This window comes from Varanus komodoensis, unplaced genomic scaffold, assembly GCF_004798865.1.
Source record: "Varanus komodoensis strain SLA01 unplaced genomic scaffold, ASM479886v1 scaffold49, whole genome shotgun sequence".
In the NCBI taxonomy this organism is placed as follows: domain Eukaryota; kingdom Metazoa; phylum Chordata; class Lepidosauria; order Squamata; family Varanidae; genus Varanus; species Varanus komodoensis.
In genome coordinates, this window is record NW_025336072.1 from 3,450,846 (window position 1) to 3,475,435 (window position 24,590).

The 24,590-nt window shown below is 40.6% G+C and overlaps 1 protein-coding gene across 1 annotated transcript in view; it reads right to left on the reverse strand.

The window, feature by feature from the left end:
- The window catches only part of ADAM12 (ADAM metallopeptidase domain 12), a 342,499-nt gene extending 333,132 nt beyond the window's left edge, over positions 1–9,367 (reverse strand). The window contains exon 1 of the mRNA XM_044445564.1: positions 9,311–9,367. The gene's annotated coding sequence lies outside the window, so the exon portion shown is untranslated. The remainder of the gene's footprint in view (positions 1–9,310) is intronic.
- Positions 9,368–24,590: the final 15,223 nt, after the last annotated feature.

Genomic DNA, 24,590 nt, shown 5'->3' on the forward strand with positions numbered 1-24,590 from the left:
ATCCTGACAAATGATGATGCTCAGTATAATAAAGTGTATTTATAAATCCCACAATGAACAAGCCGATTACATTTTAATTGCTTCAAAATGAGTGCTCTTCCTTTTTGCCAAAGTAACATGCTAAGTACTCAAATGAGCATTGCTCCATTATATGAACATCTACAACTCATTTATGCTACTTACCTCTTTTGGCAAACTTCAGCTTAGTTTTACTTAGTCAGCTTAGTCTTACTATAATTAATAAATAAATCTCCCTGCCTGAAATAGGACCAAATGTGGAAAGCACTCTTCGCTTGCTTGGATAGTGAGATGAGCCATATAATCTGCATAAAGAAATGCTACATTTTTGATTACCAATTGTGTGTGTGTGTGTGTGTGTGTGCGCGCGCGCGCGCGCGCGTGTTGGAGCAGGGGGAGGAAAAACAGTTCCTGAAGAACAATATTTATGTAAATATTAAATAATTGGGGGAGGGGGCAGAAGACTATTACCTTGTTTTATTCTCCCTGAGGTAAATACCGAATGAGAAAGGGCTTGCAAGTCCAATGCAGTTTTAACATGGTTATTGGAATACAATAACCATGTGTAAGAAGCAGCAGCCATATATCCAACAAAGTCATCGCTGGTTTGTTTTTTCTTTTGTTGTTTTTAAATAGACGTTATCACTCAATGGAACTGAAGGATGATTTGATACATAGACAAGAAATGAGTTGACAGCACACAGCAAGCAGCAGCAGCAGCAGCAAACCAAGTTTGCAAAATTGAAGCCTACCAAATTGCTACTGTTAAATGAGTTGGGCCACATATCAGTTTCAGCCCTAGTTCTTACTAAACAAATAACATTGTTTTACACGGTAGTGAAGCTTGTGTTTTTCTCAGGGTTCATCATAATATTTTGTGAGTTAATCTGGTTCTTGAACCAATTGGCAGGGTCACTATTTTCTACAAGTCTATATGTTTTGTACACATGTTCTGAATGTACAGCAATACATTATTTGTTCAATAACTACAACTGTGATGAGTGCCCTAACAATTATACAAAGTTGATGTTTACTATATATTGCAGTTCATAGCCTTGACAATGAGTATTTAAAAAAAAATAAGCATATCTGATAAGAAGGAAGGACAGCTGCCTTTGAAAGCAATATATTTGAGGGTTTTAAAACTATTCATCTAAGTTCTTAAACACTCACTCTGAACTCTTTAGATCAACTATGTAACTATTTAGGCAGTTACACTCTCATAAAATTGCTTTGTGAAGTGCTTACTCTATATACACAGTAAATCATTTATGTTTAATATATCAGGTTTATAATTTCTCTCTTTGCACCAATAATACCAATACCAATACATATTACATATTTTGTGTGCTAATTATTTATCCCTGAAGCAGTAGCACTCAGAAAAATAAATTGTGGGTTTGGTCCCACAGACACCTACACTAAGCAGTAGTTCTGAAATAAGCCAATATTATCCCATGCTGTTATGTGGACAAGCCACTTCATTTATGCAACCCACAAAACATACCAAGATTTGTGTATGTCTGTGTGTACAATAATGATACTGCTTGCTTTACTTCATATGTCCTTTTCTTTTCAAGTGTGGCATAGTGGCTTTGTTTTTTTAGATTTTTAGCCTGCTCAATTAGCCATAAGGCTCCCTGGTGACTTATGGCCAGTCGTTGACTCTGACCTGCCTCACAGGTTTATTATTAGAATACAATGGAGAGAAGGAGAATTATATAAGTTTTCTTGAGATGTTTGTAGGAAAGGGCAGTATATAATAAATGCATAAATAAATTGATGCTTCACAGTTATCATACAGCGTACTTCTATGTACTTTATAAGAAGCATTGCCCTTACATCCACATGTTCTGTGCCACCAAGGCCTACTGCCACAAGACATGTACACACAGATGTCACCATAACCTTGTAAAGAATACTGAACTTCCTTCTAATTTTTCCAAATCACTCCACTTCCTCAACACTAATAGACCTGAAATTCCAGAGAACTTTAAGCTAGGTGCTTGTCTGGGTATGGTGGCCAGATCTCATACTATAGAGTTGCAGAATGGCACTGTAGTTAAAGTCCACAACATTACCTGCTCAAACCTCAAGAATATTGTCTATAATAATAAAAGCTGAGTCTGTACCATAGCACCAATATCATGAAACCTAGAGGGAACTAGATACCTGAAGGAGAACCTACAGGTATGTATATCAGGGCTATTTTGTCTTTAAATGCTTTAATTTAAATATAGACATATTCATGTGAAGTCACTAGGGTTGAACTTTTCATATCAGAACATAATTTTATACTGTTTTAAATTATGGAAGGTTAGCAGGATTAGCAGGAGTTATACACCTGCCCACACTCTCTTGATGTCAGACAGCTCAGGGATATGGAGTGGACAGGCCCCTATATGGGTGCACCATGGCAAGGGCCATGCTGTGGAATGCCAGTAAGCATGGCTTCACACATAAGAAGTGGGCACAGTGTGTCCAGCTTGAGAATTCACTGTATCAAACCAAGGACTATTTCAATCCATGACAAACTGGATCTGCTGGCTGGTTCCTTATAATAAACCAAGGAGGTTTGTCTTATTACTATGCAGTTTGGTGTAAATAATCTCTTATTCAAAAAGTATTCCATATTTTTTGCAGATGTTGCTGAAATGAACCCTAATATTTGGCTATGCTGCCTGAGGCTGATGGAAATAACAATACCAGGAGAGCCACATATTGCATACCCAATGCAAAGTTGTAGCAACTGGCCTTCCTGATGTTCCAACACATCCAAACTGCCAGGACTTGAGAGACTTCATCCCCATTGCTCTGAGCGTATTAATGAAGGAGCTTATTAGTCAATGATGTGCTATGATGATGACACCTTCCTTTCTGTTCCCTTCTACTGCCAGACAGTGAGTAGGGCATAGCTAGGAGCCATAAATGTGCTTTAGACTGGGGGTGACCTATGAAAGAGAGTGGGGGAAACACTCCAGCACTTGGGTATGAGGGAGTACTTTTTGTAAAGAGTTGTTTTTAGAAAAACCCTTTCCACATTTAGGCAGCTACTCTTGGATAGAGAAGAACATAGGAAGAGCCAGGCTGGGACAATCTAGTCCAGCATTTTGTTTCTGCAGTGGCCAACCAGAAGCTTATAGAAAGCCCGCAAGCAGGACATAAGTATAACTGCTCCCTCCAAGTCATTTTTCCCTGCAACATGACAGCTATTTCTTAAAAGTACTATACAAGCCGGCAGCAGCTTTAAGGCAAGATTGCATGACTTGATTATTGGATTAAGAGGCAGTGGATGATTAAGATTTTATTTTTACAACTATCTTAAGTTTGGAAATCAAATATGCAAATGAGAAACTATGAAGTGAAAGGAAGTGTACAATACACTCAATTACTTTTCCTGTAGCAGTATTTTAAAAAATAGGATCCTTGAAAAAAATGAGAGTAATGTTTGATTTTACAAGTATTATGGCACAAAGATTCACAGCCTCCTCATCATATTAAACAGTAAAGACACTGTACATATCATACTTATTTCTAACTTCAGCTCCATCCATACACCCACAGTTTGCTTTCCTGGAAGCAGACATAATAGATACAATCTCCTTCCTCTGCAGATTGTGGGTAATACTACAATCAAGGACAGTACAGGAACAATGTGCACCCAGTGGCATTAGAGATGCTTGGGTGCATGCCCTCTAAACTTTTTTGTTGTTGTTGTTTACAAAAACATAAATATACGGCTTTTTAACATATCAATTATTATATCTAATTTAAATATTTTGTTCCTGCTTCATTAAACTATGGAAAGGAATAATACTCCATATGAATTTCTGGAGACTAGTAATCCAAGAAAGGGTGGAATCCCTTCATACTCCCCCAGCACAAAAATATAGGAGCGATATCTAAAAGTATCCACTGTCAAGGTGCTCAGTAAAGGAATGTAGTTCCAGTATTCATTCTGCCCAGCATCACCTTCCTGGGCATTTTAGTAACAAGGTAAAAAAATCACCTTCCTGGGCATTTTAGTAACAAGTTCTCCTTTTTGCTACTGAGCACACATTTCAGAGCACAGCTGGCTGTAACCTATGTGGGCAGAGTCTACAATGAAGTAGCATTAGAATGATTCCACCTGTGAGTGTTGTAAGTTCAAAGCAGATAATGTTTGTTTTTTCTTTATATGTTTTTTGACTTTTCGTAACCATTCAGAGAGCCTTCTGGTTGCTGGGCTGTATATAAATAAATACATTCATGCTTTCCTTTCTACAAAAAACCATATCACAGTATTTCTCCCATTGTTGCATAAACATTCAAACACATAGCAATCAAAATATAGCAATCAAAATATATCACCTAAATCCAGACCAGCCAGATAAACCAAGGAGCAAACAACAGTAATAACATGTGATCCAAATATGCAACAAACCATCAGAAGCTAAAATATCCTCATGACCCCAGCATTGATCCAAATTACTTAATGTCCAGTTGAACAAAATAGTCTTGGCCTGGCACCAAAAGCAGTACTTTTGAGTGCCAGTAAGCTTGTGTAGGGAGAACATTCCAAAGAATGTTCTCTGAGAAAATCCTCTCTCATAGCCACCCCTCAGCCTCAGATTGAGGGGGCACTCAAAGAAGGGCTTCTATTGGTTACCTTTAAGCATTGCTAAGTATGGGGGGAGGGTCTAACACATAATGAGGTCCCAAGCCAATACTTTGCATTAGGCTCAGAAATAAACTGGAAACCAATGAAGGTGAGAAAAAACCAGCATATTGTTATCATTCAAAGGGATCCCATATTACAACAGATTAGAATAATCCAATGGGAGACTGCCAGAATATGGATCATTAGCCAGATTATATACCTGCAGTTGGCTGGTAGGAGATGGAATAACTGGAATACCGGCCAAAGCTGGTAGAAAGTGTTCTTCAGCACAGAGGCCACTTGAGCCTCTAATGACAGTGATGGATCCAGAAAGACCCCAAGTTATATTCCTGTTTTTTCAGAGGGGCTATGACAAACTAAATTCCCAGTCTGAGGAACCTTCTTCTAGCAGTGTTTCATCTTGTCTGTCTGGATTGAGCTTCAATTTTGTGGCCCTCATCCAGTCCATTATTGTGGTCAGGTACTGGTCCAGAGCCCTGACAGTCTCACTTGGTTTGGAAAACAAGAAACAGAGCTGCATGTCACATGCATTCCCCTGACAGAGTATGTCAAACTTTCTCATGACCTCACATAGTAGTTTCCTGTACATGTTGAACATTATGGGGGGATAAGATGGAACCTTGCAAAATCCAAAGTGAAAGTGCCACAGAGTCAAGCAGAAATCCAACAATACCACCTTCTGAAAATCCAAATAAAAGTAAAAATAAACCACCAGAACGTAACCTCACCCATAGCCATTTCCAACAGCTGTTCTAAAATAATGCCATGGTCAACAATATCCAAAACCACCAAGAGCTCAACCAAACAGGTTGCACATACACTCTTTCCTGGCCAAGGTCATCTCATAGGGTGGTGCTCAAGCATAGTTTTGGAGTCATAGACTGTCTTAAACTATGACTGAAGTCACAACGAAGAATATGGTCAGCCACCACTTGCCACTGTTACCAATTGCAGCACCCCAAAACACCCCAAAAGTAATTGGCCAGAGAAAGGCCCCAAAAGTAGTTGGCCAGAGGAAGGCCACATAGTAAAAACACCACAGTTATACTGTCCCAGAAGGGAGGGCAGATATGAACAAACTGAACTTTGTGTAACCCACAGCTAACACGCTAGCCTGACCTCGAATACAGTAATCAAAGGGACAGTGGAAACTGGTTCTAGCCACCATGAAAGTTGCAAATGTGCAGGGAGTAAGAACATGGCAAGTCTGTGTGAATCTCAAGCAGATAAGAAATAGACATGGGAAATGTCTGGTCCTTGACAGAAGAAAGGATTCTTTCTCCAGCACAGGAGGGGGTGCATACATTGATGTATCGATGTATTAGATGTGTATTAAGTGACCTAATTGGTTACCTAGGGTATAAAACGCATGTACTGTGGTGCAACTTTTGAGACACTGCTTTGGGCTGAATGTCCCCTTTTGTCTCCCTTTATTCTATAGTGCACTAGAATAAAGCTGATTTTGGCTCTAAGTTTCATCTCAGGCTCTGTTTGGCCCGGGTCTGGGGTCCACCCGGGTTTGCCCCAGCTGTTAACTGGCTCAGTCCGGTAACACCACTGATCTATAATTCTTAACATGGATCACTGCAGCCATTGCCAATCTACAGGTGGGACTGTGGCTGGGATACAAGTGATTTTTGTCCTCAAAATATCTTGCAAACATGTCACAGCATGCCATCAACATTTTCACCACGTCACCTTGAAAGCAGGCTACATCAGGAGATCTACTAGCATTTAACTGCTTTCACTCCATGTTTCTCTTCACTTGCATTATATTCATTTCCCATATTGCTTCATCAATCAGTCAGATGTATACTGAGGAGATGAACAAACCAGGCTAAGCAGGAGAGATTGTGGAGTGATTGTGCCAACTGTCAACTCAGGATTGATTGTGTCAACTGCTTGGATCATTTGTGCATCCAGGGATTCAAACAGAATGTCAGTTACAGTCGCTGGGGAAAAAAAAAAACAACAACCCCAGAGCCCTCTGGATTTCACTGGAATACATCATTCTCTGGGGCGGGCCATCCTAAGCCAATGTCATTCTAAATCTCAAAAGGAAGTGATTTGGGCATGACAAGGGACAGATTGTAAAACTTTCATACCACTGTTCTCTTGCCTGTAGAGAAAAATAAATTATGTGTGTGTCCAGCTGCATATTTTGCTCTAGTAACATGCTGGTGCAGCCCCATTTTTATGGTGAGCCATCAGAATTGTGTTATGGAGTCAACAGAATGCTGTAATCTCCCAGGACAGAATCAACAACACCAAGTTTGAGACTCCCCTCCATCAGCTCAGGCATGAAGACTGCCAAGTGGTTCACATGCACAGTCATTACAAGAAGCATATATTTCTGTATAAGTGAAAGTGAATGCCAATCTGGGTGTCTGGGGGTGGGGGAGGAGGACAACAAGGATGAGAACATCACAGTGATACTCCTTTCCCAGCCCTTAAGTAAAATTGGAAAAAGGCTTGGTCGCTGCCCCCCTGCTTCATAATATTCATATTATTCCCTTTACATTGATGCAATAATCTGGTTTTGTTATCCAATTATGTTGAGCTTATACACATACTTGACAACTTTCAGCAATAAGTCTGCCACTTGGGCACAATACACATATTCCGAATTTTGCATGTTAGTGCAAAGGGCAAGAGATTAGGAGGTGTAGGAGAATAGTACACTACCTCTATGCCTCCAGGCCTACAGCTAATCTTGTGATCACAGTAGTGCATGCAAAGCACAGACACAAATCCTTAAAAGTTAATCTTCACTAGATATACATCAGATGTGTAAAACTAAAAGATAGCCCATAGAGATATATTCTCACCCAATGTATAGCCAAAAAAAAAAAAAAAAAATGCAGCTGTTCAAAAACAGCTGTCTTTTAAAGTGTCAGTATGACAAATGTGCAGCAGCAGAGCCAGTGACTGAACTGCTCTAGTAATTGGTGGTCTGGAAGGGTCTATTCCAAGATAAAGCTTGACTTGGATACACCTCTGAACAGAGTGCCTCAGGCTGCAATGCTGCACACACTTATGTGGGAGTTAGTTCTGTTGAATAAAGCAGAAGTTACTTCTGCCTAGCCATGAATAGGGTTATAGTTACTCCAAATAACATCCCTCCAGCTGAGAGTCGGTGTGGTAGTTAGCATATCAGATCAAGAACCAGGAGATCCAGGTTGTTGTCCCCACTTGGCCATGAAGCTCACAGGGGGATTTTGGGCCAGTCACTCCTTCTCTGCCTAACCCACCTCACAGGGTTCTTGTTGTGAGGATAAACTAGAACTAGGTAAGCTGGCTTGGGTTCCTTGCAAGAGGGAAAAAGGCACAATATAAATAAAATGAGATGATGATAATACAGTTCCACCATGCTGAGAAACAATTTTGAGGTCAAATTTCCAGGAATTGAGTTTATCATAGGAAGGATCCACTTTTTTCCACATTCTTGGTGCTTCTAAGCGTACTCAGAAGTTCCACCTTACTTAATGGGACTTACTCCCATGGAACCATGCATAGGGTAAAACATGTCAGTACAAATGATCCTGCATGACCACTTTTCAACAACAAACTGCTTGTAAGAAGTGGATAGTGGAATCAAATCAGAAAAAGTTAATTCAGAAGTGTGTTTCTATAGGTGGAGGACAGCAACATGAACACACACAAAGGGAACTAAAGAAACAGCAGAGTGTGATATTTAGACGATCAAGGTCATGTACATCCTAAGTAATTACTTGCGACTAAACCCCATTGTAGTAAGGGATTTTACGTCTGATTAACCATGCTCAAAATTGTGCTGTAAATCTGCTCGAGTACAGCAATGCGGCCTCGGTTAGCGTCTTAGTGATTGACACAGTTCCCTGTTCAGTAGACTGAAATACATATTAGCACACTTTTGCTCTTCCGCAGGCGTCCTCTGTCCGTACCAGCACACAGGCAGGCAGAAACTCAACCGGAGAGAGGAGGCAGCACTGCGACAGAGGGAAAGAGCTTCCCCTGTTCAACTCCGCCTAAACGTTAAAGGCACAGGCGAAGGAAAAGAGGAAGAACGGCAATCCTTGCTGGGGGACTATTTGCATGACGTTACCGACAAGAACGCCGCCGCGAAGGGGAAGTCGGATCCCTGGGATCCGAGCACGGCGGAGGGAGATGCTGCTGGAGGGAGCGCGTGGGCGGCGTTACGGCAGGAGTGGCGGGGACGATCGAGGGGTGCTGCCGCTGCCGCTGCCGCGTCGTCCGCCTCCCCGCTCCCGGTGCTGGAGGGAGCCGTGGGCGCTCCCCGTAGGCGAACTCCCCGCCTGAACACGCGCCCGTCCACCATTCACACAAACGGGGTGGGCAGGAAAAAAAATGGGTTGCAGGAGGAATTCGTCGGATGAATATGCTACGAAGCGCAGGCACTGAAGGGTGCGGAGAGGCGGAGGGAGGGGGGATAGCTGTGTGTTTGATTGCTAGGCAAAAGTCTGCGCAAAATGCGGACGCGGAAAAGTATTCCAGCGATGGCCGCGCCAAAACTGGAGACAACCCGGCTCTCCTCCCGAGGCACTTCGGGGAGACTCGGGCTCTCTCGCGACCCGGACAAGGCGGGGTGTGTGCGTGTTTACGTGGACAGATGCATCAGCATTGCCAACTTACCTTGGGCCCCGGAGGACGGTGTGCTTAGGAGGCAGGTCAGGCTGAGTAGCAGTAGGAATCGACGGCTTGAAGGAGGAGTGCGAGGGTAGCGTCGCCGTTTTGCATGGAGACGCTCTGACATCTTAGCCCGGACTGAGAGACAAACTTCCCTCAGCTGGGGCTGGAGGACAGCCCCATTAATATATAGTTACAGAGCGAGCACTGAAACTCAGGATGTGAGAGATTTCCTGCATGCAGTTAACTCCAAAACCCCTCCTGCTTCTACATAGGCTGATGATGAGTTGGGCTTTGCTCTTTTTTTTTTTTTTTAATTTAAATTGGTGTGTGTGTGTGTGTTGCGGGGGGTGGGGGGAGATCAAATCTGTTGACCGTTGCAATAACTGAATAATTGACCGGGTTGGCTCACTGGAGGCACTAAAAAATCGTTAGTGAAAGAAGGCAAGCCTGTGAAAAACTGCCCCTTGCCAACACTTAGAGTTCTCATTACAATGGAACAAATTATTGTCTTTGCTTTCGTCCCACTGCTCCTGAGCAGGGCCCTAGTGCCTTCTGATATCTGCAGTCAGAAACCAACCCTTTGCAGAGAGGTGACCTGCCAATTTTCTGTTCCTTTGGAAGGAGACTCCCTCATTTGGGATTAATTTTAAGGCTGGCTGTAAAATACTTCTTTCTCTCCAGCGATGATGAATGATCTTGTTTTGTCTCAAACGTCTCTCGTTCTCTTGTCTTGAATGGTTTCTTGTGTGAGATTCAAATAGTTTCAGTAAAAAGTGATGGTTTCTTGTTCTCTAAAATGGAAGGATTCTTTATTAATATAATTATTTTGCTTCATTCTAGTGCCTGTTTTGAGTGTGTATTATGTTTATTTAAATTGTAAGAATAAAATATTTCTTCAAGTTTCCCGCAGATTTTTTTTTAAATCTCCTTCAAATTGTCACAGCTGTCAGAAAAATGAAAAGATATTACTTTGTGTCTGACATGTGGTCACCCATCACTGGAACATATGTAAATAGATGATGTTTGCAGTTCTTTTCTATTATGACAGATGGGGGGGATCAGCCTTGTAGAATCTGGAGGATTAATTTCTATAAGTGAATCTAAAGAGTTGGGTTTTGTATATTTGTTGGAACTCATTTTCTAGTATGAATCCATCTGTTACAGGGGATGTTGGACCTCTTCTAGCCTAAGGCCTCAATTCCATTTTGGATATGGTTGGAGGAAAAATCCCAGTTATGGGTGGGTGTGGGGCCAAGATACCATAATAATTTACTTTCAATATCTTACTTCTAGTAACTTAAGCTTTAGAAGAGGGATTTTAAACTTTTAGAACACAGGAAATGACACAAAAGCTAGGAAACCACCAAACTATTTGTTGTTGGGGAAAAATGGTGGGACCATCCACAGAACCCTAGAGACTTGCATTTTGGCTTCAGAAATGTTGTATCTAATCAATTGGGCTACATCCCCGATTTTTCAGATCCATTTGGAATATGTCCTGAAGGCAGAGAGATCCATAGGCCATAGGGACATGAGCAACTTCCATGGATTTTCCCCATCTCCCTAAGATTGTCCTATTAGTTCTCAAGGACCCTAAGCTAAATATGTTGTAGCTCAAAATAATGACTCAGTAGGGACCAGTGCAAAATAGGAACTGTGTTTACTACCAGTGTTGGAAAAACAGACACCAACAGGGTTGCTTCTAGCTGGCAAAAAGCCAGAAGCAGAGTATATGCCACAGGTTGTCATTATGCATAATATCAGCAGTTAAGAAAAATAAGTTTTATATTTAATTTTTCTGAGCATAAGGAGCAAAAATTGAGGTTTAAGGTGAAATCATTGTGCAAACAGAAGGACCATGCAAACTTATCTTTTCCCCTTCTCCCTGAATCCCTGTATTCCTCTAAAAAGCATATCTCTGTGTGTTGGGGGGGGGGCAGCAATATAACATGGTGAAATGAGTCTTACAGAGTTGTAGTGAGATGGGGTTTGCCAACATTGGGAAATGTTTTATGAGTGGTGCAAGATCCCTCCCATTTTGATTGATTACCTTTTCACCATTTGTTATGGATCTTTCGACCCTCTGTAAAAGCTTTTTAGTTTTTACACGAACAGAGTAAGGGAAAAATCCACTGAACAAGCTGAGCTTCACACATAATGTTGAATTACCCTTAAAAGAAGAGATCCCTTTAAACCAGGCCTCTACCACCTATGACCATCAAGTTGAATGCAACTGAATTTCTGGTTTCAGTGTGTCTCCCTTCAACTACAGAAATGGAAGATGACAAGTTGGCAGGCACTAGTGCAGTCCCTAAATTTCAGAATCCTGTTTCCAACTATGGCCAGACAAATGCTTCTGTAGAACCCACGAGTAACTCAGATAATAACCCATTGTTCTTAACATAATTATCCTCAGACATTCCCCTTTCCAAGTACATATGCATACACAAGCATGTACACTGGGAAAAAAGTGGGAAAATATTTACTATTTTTCTTTTTTATAAGATCCTGGTAAATACATACTTGGTTCAGATTTACTACATGACTCATATTTGATACTGCTCTCACTGAGGGCAAACTGTTGACCCCACCAAATCAGTATGAAAAGATGCACATAGGGAAATATTTGGAACCCACTTCATTTCATTTTTACTCTATTTCATATCCTAATGTGGAATTTATTATTACATTGCTAAAAATTGAAAACTGTCCATAATAAAAATTTCATATGGACCTTAATATCCTGATGCTCTTGTAACATCCTTATCTTGCTTAACACGCTTCAGTAATTTTAAAAGCCGAAACTGATACCTAACTTCTTTTGAGAAATAGCAATACATTAGATGGAAGATGAGCTGTGCTGGATCAGTCCAATGACCTTTCCAGTCCAGCCAAGCAGAAGCTTATGGGAGCCCACAAGCAGGATACATGCATAGAGTATGTGGATAACTGGTATTCAGTGACATATTGCTTCCAGTACTGGAGGTAATATATACAGGCATAATGACACAGCAAGTGATAGCTTTCTTGTCAGTGACTTTGTCTAGTTCCCTGTTAAAGAGGTGCAAATTGTCACTATACTGGGTGATAGCAATTTGTATTGTTTAACTATGTGCTGTGTGAACTGTGCTTAACCTGTTCCAAAGCTCCAGCTATTCAGCTTTACTGGGCAACCCTGAGTTCTGGTATTAGGAGAGAGGGAGAAAAAATCTAATCATCCACTTTCTCCACATCATGCATAACTCTATGCAACTCTATCATGTATGCTCTTACTTGTCCCTTTTTAAAGCTATAGAGCCCCAAATGTTATATTTTCTCATATAGAAGTTGCCTCAGCCCTTTTGGCTCCTCTTCACTGTCTTCTTTTGAAGTGTGATGGCCAATATATTGTACCCAGTTTTCCAAGTGCATTCACAGCTATTGTTGCTGCATGACATGGAGCAGCAAATGGCACCCCCTACCAAGTCAAACATGTATAGGCCCAGGGGCAGCAGAGTGATTTTGGCACCTGCAGCATAACAGCCCCCAAGTGCCTGCCTGCCTGCCTGCCTCCCTGGCAGCAAAAGGACAACAATTGTTAATTAAATGACTATTAGTTTGCTGCTTTGTCATGCTGGCTTAAACAGTCCAAGGGTAAATCTGGCCCTGGATTGCATCATGGCAGTTTTATTTTAAAATTTTCCCCTTTAACAATACACAACATGGAATTTTCCCTTTTCATGGCTGCTACACACTGCGTGGACATTTTCACTGAGTAAACGTCCACAACTCCCAGATTCCTCATCTCTTTATAAGACGACCTAGTCTTTTATGACTAATCAGGAACCTTTGGTGAGGGACCTTGGCAAGAACCTTCTGGGAATCCAAGTAAAAAGTTTCTACCACAGGAGTAGACAGCCTAATACTTTCCAGAAGTTTGGGATGACAACTCTCATCAGTGCCAGCCAATGGCGAGAGACTATGGGAATTGTAGTTCCAAAATTCTGGAGGGCACCAGGCTGCCTTCCCCTTGCAAATTATCCTTCATGCTTACTGAAACTGTCAAAGAACTTGAAAAAGTGAAACAGAAACCATATTTTTTTTCTTTTTCAGCAGAACTTGCCCTTCTTCATGCTTAATAATACTATCTTTAATGAAGATTTAACCAATTTACTTGCAGACTGAAAATTTCTGGATCCCCTCTTAAAAATTGGCATTATATTGGCCACTTTCCAGTACTCTGGTACAAAGGATATACTTAGGGACATGTTACATACTTTTGTTAAAAGACCACAAACTTCACATCTGATTTTTAAAGGCACAATTCTGTTCACATTTAGATAGAAAAATGACCCACAGTTCACTGGCAAGCCATTCTAGCTGGGGCATTCTGGAAGTTGTAGGAAATTTTCTTGTTTAAATATGCATAGTATTTTGCCCTTAAAAGCTCTTCTGCAGATACCATCTAAACCTGGTGGCTTGTTTGTTTTCAGTTTGTCAATAATGTTTAGAACTTTAGTTTTTAATGCTGTTATTTGCCTCAGTTCCTCAAACCTTCCCCTTGAAATATATTAAAACATCTGTTCTATGTCTTCTGAAGTGAAGATAGATAAAAAAATTCAGTCAACTTGTCTACAATCTCCTTATCCTTATCCTCCTGTTTAACTCCCTTGTCATCACACACATTTTTCTCTCCAGGCTTACTACTACGATGAACTGCTAAATATTTTTAATGAACATTGTTATCTGCTAGTTGATTCATCCTCCATACGTTTTAATTCTTTTCCAGTGAGCACACTATTATATGCAACTGTAAATGATCTGAAACATTTTATGCAATATAATCCTTTGTATGTCTGCTCAGAAACAAGTCTTATTACATTAATAGTTAAGTACATCTAGGATTACAGCTATATTCTTATTTCCAATTATTTCAAGCCATTCTATGTTATCTATAATTACAGTTGCTGTTACTAGGATTCAGTTGATCCTAAAAAAATACTGATTAGCTCTTGAGAAGAATGTGTAATCAGGTGTGATTTCTTTCTAACCTTACAGTAGTAGCAGAAAAAGCACTTTGCTTTCTTATGCTCTGTGTTGTGTTGCAGATGATGGACCACTTAGTTTAAAATGAGCATATAAAAGAGCAGCTATGTGAGATTAGACTGAGCATGTCAATTGAGAAATGTATTAGATTGTTCACTTTAGGAAGTCAGAAGAGCTAATTCCCAAGCAATCCAAGCAGGAAGACTTATGGAATTACCATTTCTTTATGAAAGCAAGTAACAGCCTTCTGCATGTTTGACTCAAGAATTCTGCTGCCTGAAGTGGAGGACAAGATGGTGCCTCCATAAGATGAGCTCATGAGGTTGCAACTGTATGCATGTTTAGACAGAAAAAGAAGTCCTGGGGAATGCTGGCAGTATGACATTTTCCTGCCTCAACATACAAAGCATTGCAGGAAAGCACTCTGAGTCCTATTTCCAACCCTGGTGCGCAACAGCTGCCTCCACCACACCTGAGAGCAGCAGGCTAGCAAGAGAGACCGTGCAGCACACACACCTCTGTCCTGCAAGCTACACAGCCACTCCCTGCCTACCAGCATCTGCTCTTTAGGCAGTCACTTCACTTGGCCAAATGGTATTGCTGGACAGACCTGTTTAAAACAAAACAAAAAAAATGAACCATGCCAGATAAAACCATAAATGCCAAAAGGCAATGAATGATTTGCATATCAAAATTGGGTTTATTCACAATTCTCAGCAAGAAAAACATAAACCATTCTGTTCCTATTTAACTTCAAGTTAAAACTCCAGGCTATGAGCTGCTAAGGCTGAACTTTTGAGAGGGTCATTTAGAAATTCACATTTCCTTTTATGTGGAATCCCTGTTAAAGGCTTAATTGTGCCAAGGGGCCTGTAACTCTTGGTAAACCACATGAGGATTTCAGAGTTAATTTCAAGCCACGATTATTTCATTGTTCAAATTGGGAGACATGCATGTTACAGAAATAGTGTGAAAATGGGCTGCAGAAGAGATAATGAGTTTGTTTTTGTCTGTAAAAGCTCATTAAAAATATGAAATGACCCTTTGTCAAGCAAAAAGATTTATCATTTTGGACTCGCTCTGAAAATCCTTACACATAAAATATAAGTAAGATACATTTCCACTAATATTTCTACAGGTAGATTTACACTACATTTAAATTTAGCATATGGTGCTGAATAAGTAATCAAGTATCTGTTTTTAATTAGAAATAAAATTATTTCAGATGGACATGAGCATACTAGAGGGGAAGGTTGTGCTACAGGTGTTAAGATAAATTAACAAGGAGGCTCATGGAAGGAATGTTTCCCATCCCATTTCCTCTTATAGGAAGTTGCCAGATCTCTCTTACACACATGCACTGTCACACACACACATGTACACTTGTGTATCTCTCTGGAGGTCAGCAGGACTTTCTGAAGAAAATGAGATGGAATTTGGGATTGCTGCAGGGGAGAGGGAATGGGAAATTTTCTTTCTGTGGTTGTCATTCATGCAGCAATCCTATGCCTATCTATCCAACAGTAAGTTCAATAGAGATTTGTCCTTGTTCTGTGATATCAAGTCATCATCGACTTAAGGCAACCCTATGAATGAAAGTCCTCTAAAATGTCCTGTCCATGACAACTCAATTCAGCTCTTCCAGGTTCAAGGCTGTGGCTCCCTTTATGGATTCAATCCATCTCATTTTCGGTCTTCTCTTTTTACTTCCTCCTTCAACTTCCCTAGCTTGATGGTCCTTTCCAGTGAGTCTTGCCTTCTCATCATGTGTCTGAAGTATGCCAGCCTCAGTTTTGTCATTTTTGCTTCTAGGAAAAACTCTGGCTTGCTTTGATCTCGGACCTACTTGCCTTTCTCTTAGTTCAATGTATTTATCAAGCTTTTCTCCAGCACCATGTTTTGAATGCATCAATGTGTTTCCTGTCTGCTTTCTTCACTGGCCGGTTTTCACATCCATACACTGTGATTAAGCTTACTGTTAGGTAAATGTGTATAGGATTGCAGCCTAAGTTAATTTATCCTAGGATCAAGTACATACTGATTCTTAAGGCACATGCTTAGACAAAGGAAAGCTTAAAACTTCCAGTAAACTCCAGCCACCCCCATTCATTGCATCCAATGAATATTTAGAGAGAAAAGGCCCTTCCTGTCTAATATGCATAGGACTGCATCCTACAGCAGTGTACTGAGGAATGCTGTATTGCAGAAGAAGCATTAAAAACAGCCATGTACACTTCTGAAAATTTAATATTTTTGGCATTTTTACAATTCTTAGTTCTGGGCACTCAGAGAACAGCACAAGCACCAAACTAAGTTCCAGGCCATCAAAGGAGCCTTCTTCCTTAGGGCGCACCTACCCCACCAGCATGCTGACAAGCCTCCTGTCATATTCAAATGTGAAAGGTGTGAGATGAGGAAGCCAAGCTGGCAGGAGCACAGACAAGTGAGTATTTAGTAGCATGAGGTAGGAGTGTTACTCCATTGCCTTGTACATCCCTCCTACCCTCCATTGTATCTCTGCATGACTTCGATGTTGGAATGTGTGAATGTTATGACGATATAATAACATCAGTGATTGCTATCAAGTCCACATCAAGCAGCAACAAAACTAGTGAGCATACCTACTTCCATGCACAGCAGTTTCACATTCCATGTTGAACAGCTGAGCATATCCTTTTGTATGCCAGGGACAGCACAGGTGTGTCCTTCATGCCTTGTTGATCCTGTAATGGGAGGAACTGTGTGGCAGCCCTGATTGAATAAAATATGCGGGGAAGACATGTGTTCTCATTGCTGATGTAAGAAACCTAATTTGTAACTGTACATCCAATGTTGGTACAGTGCCTTTACTGTTAGCAGTATTGTTCTTGACAATACTGTTAATAGCCCAGCCATATCTCAAATGATGTCCTAAATTTTCTTGGGTTTGAAACTCACATAGATTTATGTATTGCAAGCAGTGTTCTACTATTAATTTTACTGAGTATAACATTCTAATACTACTCACACTGACAACTAGTGTGCTGAAGCTCTCCAGAATCCATCCTCCTTCAGTTTGCAGACTTCCTTTTGTGCTTGGGCTTGTCAAAGAAAGACTGCAAATGCCAGTTGTACAACCAGCAACCTTCTTCCATATCATGTGCTGCATGAACAAAGGCTGCAAGTCAAGTATGCAGAAGAGGGATGCCTCTTGCACAATTTTTGTGTGGGCTCAATTCCTTGTGCGAACCTGTGCAAACATTTGGCACACTTACCAGGAAGTCAAGTGATGTAGGAGTAAAGTCCAGTGATGTAGGGATATCATGGTCAGCCTGGAGGGACGCACTCACCCAGACTATGCCTTCTCCAAAAAGCAGAAATCTCCTTTTGCAATCAGCTGTAGGTCTCTGCTCAAACAGAAGGCCAGGTCACCTGACACCTTCCGAGCTGAGCTCATTTGTAGACCAAGCACTACCACTTGGCCAGTCTATTCAATAGTAAGCCATCCAGGTGCCTGAACAGCAGGGATCTCCTAGAGCTAGACATTATCTCAGGGCTGAGGATGAGCCATTCCTGGACAGTCAGCAATCACTCAAAGTGGAGAGGCTCACAAGAGGCATGCCAGTTTTTGGCTCATGTTGCACTGCAGCAATACCCAGTTTGCATGCCACGTGCTGAGTGCCACCTCAAACTACCTGTGCTCCTCTAAGGACATAGCTGGGCTTCAAAGAAGCCCAACACAAAAGTTCTAAGAATTCAAGAGCACCTGGGGACTGAACAGATTGGATTTATTTTATTTTTGGTGGTAGCACCCAGTTCCAGTGATACCCCTCCAGCAGGGTTTTCTGCAGGTGCCAGGTCACCACAGGCATTGACCTCACATGAGGTACTTAAAAAAAGGCAAGGGAACTCTGTTAGCTTTGCTGTAGACAAGGGCAAAGCCTGTTTGAGAATTACTTTCTTGGAACTATGATGCCGTATGTGCTCTATCCTCAACAACCACGTTGAGAAATGTTTGTGGCAACTGAAACAATTCTTTCTCCCCTGTATTTGCACAGCTTTAGCTCTTCAACCAACGGCTCAATTACTCAGAGAGTGGGAGGTCTCAGAAGACGAGCAGGTGCATATAAGAGTTCCTTGCACAGTCAGACTGGGTGCTACTTAATGCCATATAATGGAAATGCATCATGTTACTTGAAAGACTGCTTTCCAGCCTTGCATTTAATCCCATGGTACATCTAACACTAAAATGAGATTAAAAAAATAGAATTCTGCTTCCATTTTAAAGCTTTCCTATACTAATTGTGTATGTTACTTTGTATCATTTGTTAGAATGAAGCCATCTTCACAGGATTTGGCTATTACCAAAAGAGGAAAAAAATAAACAGAGAAATGGTCACTCACAGTTGCCACAGATGTTAACAGATTATGCTCACTTTCTCCACTGAAAAAAGGTGCTTGCCATTGCACTGCAATAGACAGGACATAAACAGCACTGATCCATCTCCGTGATGGTCACAGCTGTGGTAATGACTGTAATCTAAACGTACAGCTTCTCCATGTTGACCTACAGACTTGAAGCCTGTTGTGCAGCCTCTGGAACAAGTGGCTGAACAAGACCAGCAACAACCAGTCATGGCAGAGAATGTGTGTGCCACCGTCCCATCCCTACGTGACTCAGTTAACAGATCATGCATATTCCATATTATGAGAAATGTCATGTATACAAATGCAGCTTATGCTTCTAAAGTAAAAATACCCCAAACCAAACATAATTTCTATTATAATGCATTATGGAGACTGGAGAAATAAAGCCGTACCTTCAACAACTTCTTCTGTATCCATGTACTCCTTCACATTGATTGTGCTTAGGTCAATCAAGAAGAGTTCCTTAGATCCCTCTGTGATGGCTGATTTTGCCAGCACAGCTGAAGTACACATAATTTTTATACTTGGGCTACACACTTCAGTATCATCACAAATAATGCCGCATGACTTATTATCATATGGGCAGGTAGTAGCATTAATTCAAGATCCAAAGTAATGATTCACCCACTAGCAGATTCAAAGCAAACGCATTTTGTCTTTGTATGGCACTCAACCATGTCTACAGCTGGACATTTCCCAAGCAATTACTTCATGGGAATTAATGTTCAGATTCCCTCCCTCCCTCTGTGTGTATGATCTTCACAGATTTTGAGGAGATCAAGGATTTCAAGGTGTTTCCATGAAACAACCTGACCCTTGGCTGCTGAATCTCCACTGGTGCAAAGTTCAGAAGCATAAAGAAAGGAAACATACCAAAAGGACATTCCACTTTTAATACAAGAAAAATAAATACTGCAATGTCAGGGCTTACACACAATTATTTCAGAAAACAAAGCCATGCCCACTACTTTGAATTCACAGAGGAAGATAAGAAACCCTTAAGCCCTTAAACACAGGACAATAAAAGGAATAACTTGCAAAAGAGCGTTGAGAAAATGCTCTTTTTTTGTACAAACAAACCTGAGATTGACAAAGGATGGGTCCCACCAGTGAGTGATATGCGATAAAGCCACGATAAATTCCCCATGGATGAGTCAAAGGACATGGACAAGGTATGGAGGTGGCCAGGATAAACAGGTAGATGCACCTGGAATACAGCCTGGTGCTGGCTGGAGGACTTGAAGGGAAGAATTGTGGGGGACAAAACCCAGCAAACACAGTAATTTCTTGGGCATATTGTAGGGTGTTTAGCAAAAGATTAAACCAATGTGGCAGTTGTGCAGGATGACTTAGCATAATGAAGATTTTTGTAGGAAATTTTCCTGGCTGAACATGTATAGGATTGCTTCCTTAACCTAAAATCTTATATGCCTTTGCTTGGAAGTCAGTCACATTAAATTCAGAGGGCTTACATCTGAGTAATAGCATAGCATATCACTATTAATCATTTAAATGGTTGAGCTACATCTGAAACTGAATGATTTATGTATTATTGAAATGACAACAGATTTTGGGCTTCATGGGGGAATTTGGCCAAACTGTTGTTTCTTATTAAAATGATAAAGCACTGTAAAAATATATTCCATATAAATAAAAGTGACAGAGCCATTGTGAACTTGTTGGCGCATTTGTGGAAAAATGAGATGCATCACTTATAATTGTTGCAGTTATAATCTTTTTGCAACAGCCTATCTCAAAATGAGACCATATTCTGAAAGAATAAAAGATTTCGCTAACAACATTTCTAGGATGCCACCAAACATAATTTTGATTAGAAAGAACTGTGACATCAAGTAAATGTGTGTGAGCGGATATAGCTATACAAAGTTTATACATTCCACTGTTGCCATGGCACTTAATGCTTTGAGGAGCATCATTTAATAGCAGCCATTTGTCTGTCTTGAACATTACTTGTACAACATATCAGAATTATTCTAACAGAATTGCCAGTAGGGGGTGCATCCATTCTCATACTTATAAAATTAAATAGGTTAAGGGGCCAGGTTTAGTTTGAAAAATTAAGATGTGTTTGGATTGCTGCAATGAAGCTTTGCATGTATACATATGGATAAAGTTTGGATGTAAAACTAGCAGTAGCCCAAAGGTTGAGTTTGAAGGAGGAACAGGAAGTGAGGAAACAATAACTGTATGTATGTATGTATGTATGTATTAAAAGCTTTTCTATCCCATCCCCTACAAATGTCTCAGGATTGCTTACAGTAAATCTGCCAATAACAACTATAGAGTGTAGGAAAGTAAGGAAAGAGCCAAAGAACCCGCAATTGTTTTTAACCATCATATTTTAAAAACCACACGGTTTCTATGAAATTCAGAGTGGCTGCTTGTGCTACCTAAAGTGTTAAATGTGTCAGAATCCCAGAATCTCAATTTGAGAAGACGGAATAAAACTCGGGTTTGTGGGAAAGACCAAGCGTCCAGACCATCTGAGGCTTTACTGTATTTACCCCAAGGTTCCCGTGGTACGATAATGCATGCATTACCGGGCAGGCAGAGATGAACTCTGCTGCAAAGCTTCAATACCATTACAGGGCTTTTCTAGGTACACAGGTACAGGGCAATTGATGACAGAATGCAGAGAATAAAATAAGATTCTGAGGTCATCACATACAGAACAGATAAAGAAATGTCAGTCAATCACACAGTAACAATGAGATTACAGTATTTCTAATTGCCTGTATTGACACTTTAGTTCAGTAGCTTGAACCCATCTCCAGGTCTGCTTAGACATGTAAATTCAAGCTACTGAAACTATGCATGAACTCAAGACTCTTATCTATACTCTAGACATTCTGAGTGACCAGGGCACATGGAGCCTCTGGGCTATCAAAAGATACTTCCTTGTAAACTGAATTCCAACAATGACTATTTAATCATTGTGAAGGTATACAATGTAAATTCGGACTAAATGACCTGTGTACTGTAGCTTACAGCTAAAGGTGAGAGAAAGGAGTGGGGGATGAAGGCCATTTGAAACAGTGACTTAGCTTGGTTTGAGAAGTACAGGATTTGATCCCACAATGCAAAAAGCACACAGAAGTATTGTTTTTCAGACAGGATTTATCCAAATTTTCCCAGCACATGAAACATGCATAATGCCAACCAGTCAGGGCTTGCAGGGCTGGCACTTCTTTAGTAGCAGGGATTGTGACCCCAGATAATCTTGGGAGGTCAATATGGAGCTGCACTCATGCATACATGAGAGGGAGGGGAATGAGACTTTGAATGGGTGATAATGCCACACAATACAGAAGCACACAAGCAAAATACAGAAACACTGAGAAATAATTATAGACATCAGGAAAACCTGTATCAAGGGCTTGAGTAAGAGATAACAAATAAAACAGTCAGGAGTTACAGAATTTAACAAGTTTCAGTGATGTCTTTTTACAGTCAGAAGCAGGAATTTCCTTTAAGACAAAGGATGAGCTGGGCAGGTATTTTAAATTGCAAAGGAAAGCACAGCAGCAATGATCTCAGCTTACAGTGGTTTCCATTTAGGATAACAAGAAATGCATGTGCATTACAAAGGATTAGAAAAATATACATTTTGTGGATTCAAACTTGCAACAATGTTTCAATTCTGCGGCCCACCTGTTCTACCATCCAGAGCAATCTGCCAGCAGGTGAATCATTCACATTACTTGGGGCTGTTTTCCCTTTTCCCAGACAAGGAGCCAGAAAGAAAAAGCCCTGCAGATGGGGTAGTGGGAGAAGACAAGCAAGGTTCTCTATATTTTAAAGTATAAACCTTATAACTATTATTAGGGCAATTCCAACACCTCATTCCAGCAATATCAGTGAACCTGGAATCAAGTCACATAGACAGGGATTGGGAAACCCTCACCAGAGCTCCAAGCCCCAGCATCCCAGGTAGCCTAGTCTCTCAAGTAGGAGTGGGAACCACCATAACTGAAATGAACCAATCTGTGCCCATGGTGGGAATTTCAAACCAATGAACCTTCATCTCTACTACATGGTCAGCAAAGGTATAAAAGGGGACTGCACCAATGCTCTAGGTTGATCACCCTTTTGCATGTGATTAAACTATTCTCAATAATAAAAACCCAAGCTTTTCCCTCTCATTCTTGTTGTGCTTGATTAGGCTAGCATGCCAAGACTGGACCCCTTGTGTACTTCATCACCAATATTGATATTATATACGCATGTTACATGATGCTGATGGCATCTACCACCTCCACTCCAGAATTCCCTGTTCTGAGTTTAGCTACAATCCTCATAATAGCTAGGGAGAAATGAATTATAAGCAGCAACAATGCATTATTTCTTGGTATAATGGGAAGTATTTTGGAGTGGCTTGGTCTTAAATGGGCAATTAAGATGCATTATGTTTCCAGAAGACCTGCTTCTAGCAGATGTAAATTCCTAGGATTAGCTTGCTGATGTGGATCAACAGGAAGCTGCAATTTTATGGTGTCCTTGGCACATGGCTATGGGGAGTCTTAGGATGAGCTCTACTGCTATACCACCCCCAGTGGTTGGATAGTTTGTTACCTATATTCTGTTTTCTTTAAAGAGTTCTATGTTCTAAGGCACAAAGCTTCATCTAGGCTCCCTATAGTGTCAGGAATGTTTACCTTCTGCAATGGAATTGCATCATGATTATAACTGTGTTCATTTTCCATTCTTCCCCATTTTTAGCACTCTTAATTCTCCTGTTGAAAATGTCACCCCATGCTCTGGGGTTTATATACACACAGTTCTCACATTTTATTATTTCCCATGTATGCCCAGTGACCTAAAGCCAGATGCAAAATTTTAAGTCATCTTGATTACTTAGGTTGGATGGGAAATGTATCTGTTAAAATAATACCTGTATTTGATTTCTTTGCTATTTCAGCCTGGGGTCCTGGATAGATTAAAACTTTGCCATGTAATTCTTATTCTAAACTGAATAATAATACTGAAAAAGGATGAAAGATAGCGCAAGGCAACCATATGGACCAGTGCTCCAAGCAGGGCCCCTGACTCCAGTATCCTTGTGGCTCTGTAGTAAGATGGTAGGCTGCAGAGCTTCCTGTCTGATTTTCCTCCATCATTATTATACTTTGTTGCTTCAAATCTAAACATGAAATTTTCACAGATGGAAAGTAAGGACTAGAAAAGAAAGTTTCTTTTCTCAAAAGCAACAGATACACCAGACCAACATGCCTGCAGTGCCACAGAGGTCTCCACCTCTGCTTTGTCATGATCTGTAGCATCACATTGGAAAGCAAAAAGATTGAATCCCCTCTGACTACTTTTGGTAGAAAATCAGCAATTATTTCATACTTCCCAACTTTTTATTCTTTCTTATGTTGCGCATATATATGTATTTATCTTCAAATGTGCACTTCAGTCTCTAATTTGCCTCAGTTTAAATCCCTGTGTTACTAGCTCTTTATCCAGATGATGTTGCCAGTTACCAAGTGCTTATTACATCTCACAATTCCAGCTGCTATCCTAAAATTATGAATCACAAGAAAAAATCTACTAGGAATATCTCTGTTTCCTTCCTTAATACCTCCTGCCTCAGCTCCACAGTTAAGGAAAATGTGAAAACATGATATATAGCTAATCTTGTCTAAACCTTTGAAACAAAAAAGCCTTACAAGAAATGTAGTCAGGGTAGGTCATTTGTCCAAAAGACAAGGTGAGATTAATTTTGATTTGTTGGAGGTGGGAATCCTACAATTTTAGTGAAGTATAAAGAATACTTCCTTTACACAAGCACCTGAGAGGTACTGTGGTGAATTCTGATAAGGCGCTGCAT